At 35.1% G+C, this 13,488-nt stretch overlaps 1 non-coding gene across 1 annotated transcript; it reads right to left on the reverse strand.

Moving 5' to 3' along the window:
- Positions 1–248: 248 nt before the first annotated feature.
- Positions 249–355, reverse strand: LOC144257359 (U6 spliceosomal RNA). The gene has a single exon (XR_013344441.1). It is a non-coding gene; the product is annotated as a U6 spliceosomal RNA (small nuclear RNA).
- Between the last annotated feature and the right edge of the window lie 13,133 nt (positions 356–13,488).

Consider the following 13,488-nt stretch of genomic DNA (forward strand, 5'->3'; position numbering starts at 1 on the left):
CATATTGTTGGGTCTTGTTTTGTGATCCATTCAACTAGCCTATGTCTCTTAATTGGTGAGTTTAAGCCATTAACATTTAGGGTTATTATTGAGATATGGTTTGTTCTTCCAGCCATAATTGTTTATTGATGTTATTAAACCTGATTTGTTTTCCTCTTTGATTATTTTCCCCCCTTTACTGTCCTACCTCCCACTGTTGGTTTTCATTGTTATTTTCCATTTCCTCTTCCTGTAATGTTTTGCCAAGGAAAAATATGGAATGCTTCACGAATTTGCGTGTCATCCTTGCGCAGGGGCCATGCTAATCTTCTCTGTATCGTTCCAATTTTAGTATATGTGCTGCCGAAGCGAGCACAATCTGGAACAAGACAGGGATGCCCTCTCTCACCACTTCTGTTCAACATAGTTCTCAAAACACTGGCCAGAGCAATTAGACAGATGAAATAAATTAAAGGCATAAAAATAGGAAAAGAAGAACTTAAATTATCACTATTTGCAGATGACATGATTCTATACCTAGCAGACCCAAAAGGGTCTACAAAGAAACTATTAGAGCTAATAAATGAATTCAGCAAAGTGGCAGGATATAAAATCAACACACATAAACCAAAGGCATTCCTGTATATCAGCGACAAATCCTCTGAAATGGAAATGAGGACAACCACTCCATTCACAATATCCTCAAAAATAATAAAATACTTGGGAATCAACCTAACAAAAGAGGTGAAAGACTTATTCAATGAAAACTACAGAAACCTAAAGAGAGATATAGAACAAGACCTTAGAAGATGGAAAAATATACCCTGTTCATGGATAGGCAGAACTAACATCATCAAAATGGCGATATTACCAAAAGTTCTCTATAAGTTCAATGCAATGCCAATCAAAATCCCAACAGCATTTCTTGTAGAAATAGATAAAACAATCATGAAATTCATATGGAAAAATAAAAGACCCAGAATAGCAAAAACAATGCTAAGCAGGAAGTGTGAATCAGGCGGTATAGCGATACCAGACTTCAAACTATACTATAGAGCAATAGTAACAAAAACAGCATGGTACTGGTACCAAAACAGGCAGGTGGACCAATGGTACAGAATAGAGGACACAGAAACCAATCCACAAAATAACAACAATCTTATATTTGATAAAGGGGCTAAAAGCATGCAATGGAGGAAGGATAGCATCTTCAACAAATGGTGCTGGGAAAACTGGAAATCCATTTGCATCAAAATGAAATTGAATCCCTTTCTCTCACCATGCACAAAAGTTAACTCAAAATGGATCAAGGAGCTTGATATTAAATCAGAGACGCGGCATCTGATAGAAGAAAAATTTGGCTATAATCTACATACTGTGGGGTCGGGCTCCAAATTCCTCAATAGGACACCCATAGAGCAAGAGTTAACAACAAGAATCAACAAATGGGACTTACTCAAACTAAAAAGTTTTTTCTCAGCAAAAGAAACAATAAGAGAGGTAAACAGGGAGCCTACATCCTGGGAACAAATCTTTACTCCTCACACTTCAGAAGAGCCCTAATATCCAGAGTATACAAAGAACTCAAAAAATTAGACAATAAGATAACAAATAACCCAATCAACAAATGGGCCAAGGACCTGAACAGACACTTCTCAGAGGAGGACATACAATCAATCAATAAGTACATGAAAAAATGCTCACCATCGCTAGTAGTCAGAGAAATGCAAATCAAAACCACCCTAAGATACCGTCTCACTCCAGTAAGATTGGCAGCCATTATAAAGTCCAACAACAACAAGTGCTGGAGAGGATGTGGGGAAAAGGGTACACTTGTTCATTGTTGGTGGGACTGCAAATTGGTGCAGCCAATTTGGAAAGCAGTATGGAGATTTCTTGGAAAGTTGGGAATGGAACCACCATTTGACCTAGCTATTCCCCTTCTCGGTCTATTCCCCAAAGACCTAATAAGAGCATGCTACAGGAACACTGCTACATCAATGTTCATAGCAGCACAATTCACGATAGCAAGATTGTGGAACCAACCTAGATGCCCTTCAATAGATGAATGGATAAAAAAATGTGGCATTTATACACAATGGAGTATTACTCTGCATTAAGAAAAGACAAAATCATAGAATTTGGAGGGAAATGGATGGCATTAGAGCAGATTATGCTAAGTGAAGCTAGCCAATCCTTAAAAAACAAATCCCAAATGACTTCATTGATATAAGGGGAGTAGCTAAGGACAGGGTAGGGATGAAGAGCTAGAGAAGAAGATTAACATTAAACAGGGATGAGAGGTGGGAGGGAAAGGGAGAGAGAAGGGAAATTGCATGAAAATGGAAGTTGATCCTCAGGGTTATACAAAATTACATATAAGAGGAAAGGAGAGGTAAGAGAAGAATAATACAAGTGGAAGAAATGATTTACAGTAGAGGGGGTAGAGAGAGAAGAGGGGAGGGGAGGGGAGAGAAGGGGAGGGGAGGGGAGGGGGGATAGTAGAGAATAGGACAGACAGCAGAATACATCAGACACTAGAATGGCAATATGTAAATCAATGGAAGTGTAACTGATGTGATACAGCAATCGGTATATGGGGTAAAAATGGGAGTTCATAACCCACTTGAATCAAACTGTGAAATATGATATATTAAGAATAGTGTAATGTTTTGAACTACCAACAATTAAAAGAAAGAAAAAAAACTTGAGGGAGGTAGGAATAATATACAGAAGAGCAATGATGATAATATGAGTGGAAAGAGAATACAGAGAATTCTAAAAATGATGAAATTGACATTTAATCTTTATTGCTGTTGTTATTATTATTATTATTATTATCATCATTATTAAGAGGAAAGGGGCTCCCATTCTCCCTCTGTTGCTGCAGAAGGATTATTTGCAGGTGGGTATAAGGGAGCAGATTCTGTGTGGGGAACCACCACAGCTCCATGGCTCTCAAAGTAAGTGCAGGGGCAAGTCCCCTGATCAGCTTGTGAGACACAGGACAGGAAGCTGCCCCTGCTTCAATCTTCCTGGTTGAGACATTACCCACCCTTTCTTTGACATTAAGGAATTTGGTGTCCATAAGAGACATGTGCAAGCTTCAAGTTAATAGACTTAAGTATTTTAGAAATTACCATATTATCCTTTATTCTTTATCTATCACTCTTTGAAAAACAAAACAGCCATTTGTGTATTTAATAGGACATGACATGCTGGGTATACAAAAACCAAAACCCGAAAACTACACAACGGTGCATTTTCAGTTTAAAATTTTAAAACCACACTGGTTTTGGACAAAATTTTGGAGTCAGTAAAAGTAGAAATCTATTTTTCTTGATTGCAAATAGCAGATTACCAACCAGCTACCAGGGGAATAAGTCAGCAGCATTTTAATAATTCTGTTTGCACTGAGTTAACAAAATAACAGGTTTCCATTGAATAAATATGATTCTTTTTACTCTATGACAAATATAAATTGGGGAAAAAAAGTGTCTTTCAGAAATTCCAGAATCATTTAATCCATCTTTGAACATAGAGTTTTCTTAAAATAAGGCTTGAGTTTTCTTTCTTTTTTCTTCTTATTTTTTTTCCCCCTTCGGTACTGTGGAGCCTAATCCTTGATATGCTTGAACAGTAAATTTCCTGTTGTCCCTATTTTAGTCATTTCCTACATTCCATTAACAGGATATGGGAGGAGTGGCTGTTTCCCATTTATCTAATCTATCTCTAACCCTGGAAACTAAGGTTAAAGTCAACTACATTCTTGCCCATGATCTGACAGACGGGGAATCACTCAGCCAAAGCAACCACCCACTTAATTTTTTTGTGTGAGATGTTATTCTTTCCAGATAGTAATAATAAAGGGCTAGAGAAAAAAAAATATCTGTGTCACACATTCAAAAATACCTGAAATTTTTCTAACATGAGCAAAGAGAAACTATAAATAGCTTCAAAATTGTATTACACAAATATGAAATTTTCTATCCTGATTATTATACTTTCTGTGGTAAAATTTTAATTGTTAAATGTGTAACTAATAATGGTGTAATATGAATATTTTTCTTTTCTTCATACGTGAGGATGACAGTATTGATCCTGGCACATTGGGCCTTTAATTTGGATTATTGTCTCAAAATGAGGCAAATTGGAATTTTCAATTCGTTATAATGGAAATGGGGAAAAATAGAAAAAGTGATCAAGTAAGAAAATCTAGAATGAGGGTAGGAAAAGGAGGCTGTCATTTTACAATGAGCATCATGTCTTTTACAAGGGCACAGAGCAAATAAAATAATAAAATAAGGATTAAGGGTAAAAGTGTTTTTTAGGGTCAAAAAGCGTTGAGAAAGCTTTACTACATTCCTCCCAGGTCTGTGAATGGTGCAACTTTTCACTCTAAATGAAAAGTGATTTTCACTTCCTCATCAGTTTCAAGGCCTCATCTCATCCGAGAAGAGCTGCCTTTTGGGAAAACTAGTGATTAACCTGGGATTCTGGGAGTTTGCTTTGCTCACCAGCAGAAATAACCAAATAACTTTAAATATTTGTCCTAGGATACAAATGGGAAGAATAATAAGTCAGAAACAAACAAAGGCTGAAAATGTCATGGTGATTAAAAAAAAAACTGTTATGGGTAAATCTTTTAGCTTTAAAAACCTTACTGAAAATTTTCTTCAATTTTCTAATTGTTTAAGAAATAGCTGCCTTTCCCATTGTCCTACGTTTGAATTCTAGAAGTAAACATTGAAATATTACTTACAGCAAGAGAATGCAAAAGTATGACTTTGGAAAAAACAATTAATGTGATGATAAAAAGCAACCTATCCCCAAATTGAAATGCCTCAAAGAAGCAGCGATTAGTCAGTCTTCAGAACTGGTGAACTCTGGGACATAATATGACTTGGGATGTGATCTGACCCTTCATTCTCTTTCGTTCTGGGAGGAGTTAGAGAGTCTCACCAACATTCCATTAGCAGGTTGGTGGGCACTGATCCCAGATGCTACATTTTCCTTTACTTAAGTCTACGTTATCCTTTAAACATGAAGAATATTTAATAATAATGATTTAAAGATTCTTATTTTCATTAATCATCTAATTATTTGCACAATGATTTGATACTTAGCTCTTCAACTCAATTTGGTCTCATAAGCAAACTATTCAGCCAGAAAGAATATACAATCTGATTACACAGGTATAGCTATTATATTTCTCCACATAAATTGGAAAGATTTACTAGACATCTTGTTAAATAGGGCTGGTTATGGAGATTGGATTAGAAATGAGACTGCAGATGATTGATTGTAAAAGGGACAGTTTTTAAGATTGACAGTTCTGGAGGAAGGAAATCAAATTGGGGGCATCACAGAGATAAGAAGATTTTCCTTCATTGGTGTTTCTAAACCCAAACTAGAAGAGCTAATGAATCAAACTGGCAGCAATATGTGGAAGGAAATATTGAGAACTAGACACCTCCCTTGTGACATGTTATGAAACCTCAGATAGTGACAGGATTACATCAGATCCAGTCTTGGGAAGAACAAAGTGCTGCCTTGTGTCAGCTACTTAGTCACTTCTCCTCCTGTCAACACTATCAAACATCAACTTTTTCCTTGGAAATACTCCTTTCCCATTGCCATTTCCCAGTCTGTGTCTTGTGATCAGCTCCCTTACACGTTTGCAGCTTATCACTTTCATCTGTGAATCTAGGAACCTGATTAGCTGACTATACTGTAATGGCTTGCAATTATTAAAACTAGAATTGTTGATGATGTCTTTATTGACTTTGAATGCTAGCAACTTGACACTTGGGCAGAGTGGTGTACGAGAATTTCTTCTCAATATTATTTTCTGGAACAGGGAGAAATATAAGAAGCAATGACAACACGAAATTCAAGGTAGAATTACAGGAATAAAAGTATTGAATCATGTCACTTGTCAGATTATTTGGATCTCACATGAAAGATATATCTTTGTATTAGAAGAAAATCTACACATGAATAAAAATCAAAAGGCTTACTTAAAATCTTGGTATTAAAACTAAACTGAAATTTCATCTCACTCCAGTCAGAAAGGCAATTATCAAGAAAACAAGTAACAATATATGCTGGCAAGGATGTGAGGAAAAGGGTACACTCGTTCATTGTTGTTGGGACTGCAAATTGGTGCAACCACTCTGGAAAGCAGTTTGGAGAATCCTACAAAAAAGTAGGAATGGAACTACCATTTGGCCCAGTTATCCCCCTCCTCAGCATATATCCAAATAAATTAAAATCAGCATACTACAGTGCTGCAGCCATATTAATGTTTATAAGCAGCATGGTTTATAATAGCTAAGGTATGGCACCAATGTAGACCTTTAACAGATGAATGGATAAAGAAAATGTGGTATGTATACACCATGGAGTATTACTCAGCCATAAAGAAGAATGAATTTATGACATTTGCTAATAAATGGATGGATCTGGAGACTATCAAGCTAAGTGAAATAAGCCAGTCCCCTAAAGCCAGAGATCAAATGTTGTCACTAATATGTGGAAGCTAATCCACAAAAGGAGGGTATAAAAATAATAGAAGTTCAGTAGTGTAGACAAAGGGGGATGAAAGGAAGGAAGGAGGAATGGGAAAAGGAAAGATACTGGGATAGATCTGACATAATTTTCCTAGGCACATATATGAGTATACCACAGTGAATCTCACCATTGTGTATATACTCAAGAAATTAATTAAAAAATAACTCTGGGGGAAAAAAATCTTGGTATTTGCCACTATTTCAGTTAGCCACCCAGGGGACGTATCCTTTCTGCATTTATGCTTATATACATCTTAGAGTTAGATATGAAGGCCAGTTCTTAGTAACATGCCAAGTCAAGACTTATTTTAAACCCATATGCTATATGTAAAATGCTACAGGAGTACATTAATATGTCTACTAAAATATTCCTGGGTTCCATCATAGTTTCTACAGTTCCTTGTCCCCCTTTCACTTGTTAAATTCAAATTCACCTCTTATTAAGGAAAGATTTAAAAAATCACCATTTGAAAACTTTGGATTATCGTTCAGTATGTGATTCAGTTTTTGCTAACAGTATAGATATATGCTTGTACTGTTTTCTACACTTTAAAACTCCAGAAGTATCCTTAGAACTAAAGGGGAAAATCACTAACAAAAACCTCCTTTGCCCACATAAAAAGTAGTCAATTAAGTGAGACATAGTCTTTTACAGGTGAGGAAGTATTTCCTGGACTACTTCCCAACCTGAGAAATTTCCATTTCAAGGTCCCACATAGAAATGTGTGGTGACAGAATAAAAACAGATGAACTTATTATGAGCCAGGCCTGCGTTGTACAGCATTGAAAAAAAAATTAGCTCTTCCAATCCGTGCCTTTGAACTATACGTCCAAATGAACTATGAATTTTCACTAATATTGCTGAAGATTCCGAAGACCATAGTTATTTGATAGAGAAGTTATAAACTTGCATAAAGTCTCTGAATACTAACAGCTCCACCCATTCAGAAGTTCCCCCCCTATTTTATATTTCTGATGCATGCATAAGAATTTGTGACACAGGAGTTTTCCTTTGGAACTGTCCATAACTCAGAAAGATCAGTCATTTCCCTATCCGTGGTCTGTGAATGGAAATTTTGAGGACAGAAAAACTTATCTCATTCACTGTTAAGGTCTGTAAATAAGTCAACCCCCGGCTATTCTGCTGCAGCCGGCCTGCGGCAATTCACCTCATGAAACCTTTGGGAATCAAAAAAAGAGCCTTTCAGGAAGTCTTGATCATTTTAATATCCTTTTCTCTATACTTATTTCTCTTGAAAATAGGATGTCTAGGACAGCGTTGAAGTGAATGTGTAAAAGAGGGTGATTTGGATCTTTGACAAAGCCAAGGCCCCTACTAGAGCCATGATCCGTTTCATTATTTTTGTCCATGAAAGAAAAATTTAGACTGTAGTTCTAATACTCCTGGTTCCAAGTGCATTCAACCTGATTGCTTTATTTGTAAAAAGTTAACTATCTAATTTTAATCCCAAATAATTCATAAATTTCATATGAATATCCCCATATCAACCTTAACATTTTGCTCTCATGCATAAGGATGATTCTAGGTACAGGGTGTCTTACTAAATAGTTGCATAATACAGCATCCCAACTTTAAAAATTTCTCAATTTAAGCCACTACTGTCAATATTGTAGGTGACTTTAATGGTACAAGTGAAAAAAAAAAGGAAAATATTATCAAGAGGTTATTTTCCAATATAGAAAGTCTTTTCAATAAAAATAAAGATTTTTCCAATTAGGAATTTCCCTTCATTCTCTTTTCTTGCCAACAAATACAAATCTTAAGCATTTTGAAGAAAGACTACCATACAAGTAATTAAATTATGTAATTAAAGTAATTAGAGAAAGAATTTTGTGTTAAATTCTCACTTGGAAATGATCTGAATTGGAAACACAATCAAGAATTGCCAAAAAAAAAGCAAGAGAAATATTCAGTTTTCTATAATCAATAGACTGAATCGTGGTTGATAGAAAAAGTGTTGCAGGTAACTACGAAGAATTCTGATTTTACTTTTATTATAAACTCGATCACTTCTCCCTGAGTTAGAACAAAGATAAATTCAAAACCATAATTAAATGGCATACTTATTTCTTAGGCATATTTGTTATTGCTCACTTCTCTAAGCTTTAGTGTGGTATACAAGGTACAGCATTTGTGGGCAGCAGATCTGAATGAAAATCCCTATTAAAACTCTTGAATCTGTGTGTAATTAACCTATTTCTAACTGAGTTTTCTTATCTACAAAATGGGCTAATGATACTCACCTCTCAATTTTTGTCAAGGGATATTTGAAATAATACAATAAAAGCATTGAAAGCAAGCCTGAACATAATTTTTTTTTTTTTTTGTACCTGGGATTGAAGCCAGCGTCTCTCAACCATTGAACCACAACCATAGCCCCTTTTTATGTTTATTTTGAGACAGTCTCACTAAGTCCTCAGGACTTTCTAAATTGCTGAGGCTGGCCTCAAAATTGGATTCTTCCTGTCTCCGCCTCTGAAGTTGCAGGGATTATAGGAATGCACCACCATAGCTGGTATAAATATTTAATGCTTATTATTTTTTGCCACCTTTCCTGTCATTCATAGATACATAGTGTGAGGAAGTTATTGTGGTACAGATTAAGAATAGCAGAATTACAGATTAAGGATAATAGGCATTATAGATTGGATGTAAGTCTCTACTTTCTCTTCCCTAGATTTCTCATCTCCAATTTTCAAGCTTTGCATTTGTAAAATGGGAATAGAAATATCTACCTTGGGAGATTGTACCTGATCAAATCTGTAAAAATACTAAGCTGTTGTCACCTGGCAAAACACCAATAAATGATTATTGATCTCTTTCTCCTACTTGTCCTCCTCCTCTTCCTCTTCCTCCTCCTCCTTCTCTCCCATCTCCTTCTCCCCTCTCCTCCTCCTCCTCCTCCTCCTCCTCCTCCTCTTCTTGCTTCTCCTTCTTTTTGTGGTAACAGGGATTGAATCTAGGGGCACTTTACCATTGAGCCATATCCCCAGCCCTTTTTTATATTTTATTTATAGACAAGGACTCGCTGAGGCTAAGTTGCTGAGGCTGGCTTTGAACTCTGGATCCTCCTGCCTCAGCCTCTCAAGCTGCTGGGATTACAGGCATGCACCACCACACCCAGCTTGATCTTCCTTATTGTTCTAATTTTTCTTTAAAGAAGATGATATCTGTATTATCAGAAATCATGCTGGAGCAAGATCACTTATGAATGAAGTATAAGAAATATTAATAAGACTATAAATTCAAATATTTTGATGAAAGCAAAATATTTATTGATAATAACTTATAGTCATTCATAAGAAAAATAAAAACTTTAGTATAAAATTATAAAATCCTATGCTAATTTGAATATAAAATATATTACATTGCTGCCACTTGGTATTCCTATTTTTGAAATAAAAACTTACATACATATGTATTGCATTCCCAATTGTTATGTCTTACCTGAAGGAAATGAATTTTTCTCTTTAGAGTAAGAATAAACAGCAATGTTCTATGGAAAATAAAATTCTGACAAAATTATATATGGTTATTTTTAGTCATCACTTATATGAGAATTTAACTGTGACAGTTTGCAATCATTAATTATATAGTCAATATATAATCAATAATTATGAAGTCACTTCATCATACCTTACTTTTTTAAAAGTAGATAGCACATGTCACATATACTTTAAGTAGGGATTCAAATTATTTTATTCCTTTTCTCAATTGAGTTTTTATGGCGAATCGATTTGCCCACGACACATATCAATCACTTTTCTGTGTTTTTCTTGTAGTCATGGTGAGACTGTTTTATTCCTTTTCTCAATTGAGTTTTTATGGCGAATCGATTTGCCCACGACACATATCAAACACTTTTCTGTGTTTTTCTTGTAGTCATGGTGAGAATGCTGACATATTTGCAAATATTCATTTTGGAAAACCTATTAAAAAGCACTAAATAGAGGTTTTTTGCCACTACCACATTGTACCATGCAATGGCTTCTATGAAAGTGACTTTTTTTTTTTTTTTTTTTTGCTTTGGACTGTGCACACCTATACGTACATCATATTCTTGTGACATAGTCTCTAACAAGATTGAGTCTTAAAACCAACCCAATATGATTGATTGGTTAAAAAATATATATATATGCAATTGTCAGGGAGAACAGAGTTAGAACTAAAATGCCATACAAAGATGAGTGTTTTTTTTTATTCTTATGTTAACCGCTAGAGGGGAAGAGCCAGCTCAAATATTTTTATCAGATTTTAGGATTAAGGTTATCATTATGATAGTAATGTCATTCTTAAATCCACAGATATTAGAAAGACAATCTTTAGCATAGTTCTTCATTCTATTTATTAAAACAAATATTTGTTGAGAATATTCTCTGGACCTCAGGTATTCTTCAAAAAAATCCATAACTTGCTCTGTGTGGTGACACACAATTGTAATCCCAATGGCTTGGCTTGGGAGGCTGAGGCAGGAGGATCACTACTTCAAAATCAGCCTCAGCAATTTAGTGAGGCCCTAAGCAGATTAGTGAGACCCTGTCTCTAAATAAAATATTAAAAAGGAGCTGGGGATATTGTTCAGTATATAAGTACCCTTGGGCTCAGTCCCCAGTACAATAATGGAGAAAATAAATTACAGACATGCAATTTGTCAGGGTTGTGATTTTATGTGGGGTGATCAAAGAAGGCCTTGTTGAAAAAATGTCTTTATAAAAGGCCCCAAAGAAGGAGGGGAGCAGAGCAGAGGGGATGGGGTGATTCAGGACCCTGAATGCAATTAGGCCCCACATTCAAAGTATAGCAAGGAAGGAAGATGTAGGATTGAATGAAGGTCATTGATGAAAAGACAGAAAACAACACCTGTTAGAACCTGAAGACCCGTTTAAGGATTTTGACTTTTGCTTAGACTGAGATGGGAAGCCACTATAGGGTTTTTGCAGAAGACTGTCACAATTTGACGAGTTTTAAAATAAATTTTCTGTCTTCTTTGTGTAGAAATAACTGTACAGAAAATGAGTTAAAAAAACTATTGGGAGTGACTCAGGAGAGAAGATGAAGGCTGGGGTCAAGGCCAAAGTGCTGATGATGGTAAGAAGGTTGGAATACATTTTGAAAATAAAGCTCTATGTATCTATGTTTGCAGTGTCTTAGGTCAGCAATATTAAGTACCTTCTTGCTCTAAGAAAATACAGTTTCCTGGAAAAAATCTGTATTGCCTAATTAAGCAGGGCAAAAATACTTTCAAGCGGTCTCCTGAGTCTTGTCTCACTTCACCATCCTCAGCCCCAGTGGAATGCCAGGACTCAGCAACTGCTCTGGATGACTCGGTGGACCAAAAACAATGATGTCTCCTTCCATATTCATTTAGGAATGTTGTGCTTGGCACGGTGAATTTCCAGTAGCTAAAGACTCATTTCCTCTGGTTAGCATACCATCTGGCAGTTAACAAAGACTTTCCTGATAAACTTTAAGATAGAGCAGGAGCCACTTGGAGAGGAGAAACATGGGTCTCTGGAAATTCAGTGCAAGTATTGAATTCATACTCGGTGTGGAGCTAGCACAGGACTCTCTGAATCACCTTACCTTTTAAAAGGAAAGATAGAAGTTACATAGTAATGATAAAAAATATGACTAACAGTTTCCCAGAAGTCAAAGCCACAGAGCTTCTTCCACTTAACTACTTACACAGAAATTAACTTTGCTTGATAACAGTAAAAGTAGAATAGTCTTGATGTTCCTTCAATGTTCTTCATTAATGTTCCATATAAAGTCTGAACTTTCAATAGTATTTCTTAATATTTATTGTTAATATTTTATATCTCCCTCCCAATTTTTTTTAATTCCTTAAGAGGAAATACTGCACCTTGGGATGCCTTTACTCTTTTAAACATTTGTTCATCTGATAAATATTTTTATAAAACTTCTACATTTTCTCAGAAGGTATTTTCAAATTGAATGTGATGGTACACATTCTAGGATATTCAGATACAACAAAACACACATATATTCATCATTATCATTAGAATCTTCATGACCACATCATAGGAGCTCATGAAATGTGGCTAGACTGTTGGAATCTACATATATTTTCAAACACTTAATTTGACTATTGATTATTTGTTAAATTTATCTCTTTCTAAAAATATAAAAATCTTATTCTTTTGACTCATTTCTTACAATGCATTCTTAAGAAAGTAAGTATTTGGGAACACAAAAATAACCTCAACTTGCATAAACAAATGTGTGTAACTTCCTTGGGAAAGGTTTGTTGTTTAATTTGTTTGTGAAGGAAGTAATTGATTTTTCTTGGCAGTTCAGATAAAAATAACAAAGTCTTGATTGTCTAATGTGGAGGTCATGTCCTGCTCAAGAGCCATCAGTATGTAACTCAGATTTAAGTTGAACTCAAGTTCTCCTGGGACTCATTTTTTACATATGACTATAATATACTCCCATACAGCTCCACTACCATGAAATTACTCACACAGCAGATTATAAATCAGATGTATATATGGAGATATATATATATATATATATATATATATCACAAAAACAAATGAGAAATTTTCTCTAAGAGGAAGAAGATAGGCATTAATTAAGACCACTTCTCTAATAACTTCCCACTAGTTCTTGTACTTCTATCATAATTTGCTTCACTAATTCTTAATTTCTGAAATCTTGAGAGTTGTTATCTACTTACTATGGACCATGTATGAAGAATTTGAAAGCGAATTAAAAATGTAAATGAGATTATATGGTTATTTTCTAATTAATTGTAAAATGACGAACAATTAATTTACAGGTTGCATGTATTGTAATTGGAAATTATTTTTACATATTTATTAGAGAAAGTCTGGAGGAATTTTTACTCTAAAGCTTTGGTTAGTAATACACGACGGGTGAATAATAATGGTA

The sequence above is a fragment of the Urocitellus parryii genome, chromosome 10 (assembly GCF_045843805.1).
Source record: "Urocitellus parryii isolate mUroPar1 chromosome 10, mUroPar1.hap1, whole genome shotgun sequence".
NCBI classification, from domain to species: domain Eukaryota; kingdom Metazoa; phylum Chordata; class Mammalia; order Rodentia; family Sciuridae; genus Urocitellus; species Urocitellus parryii.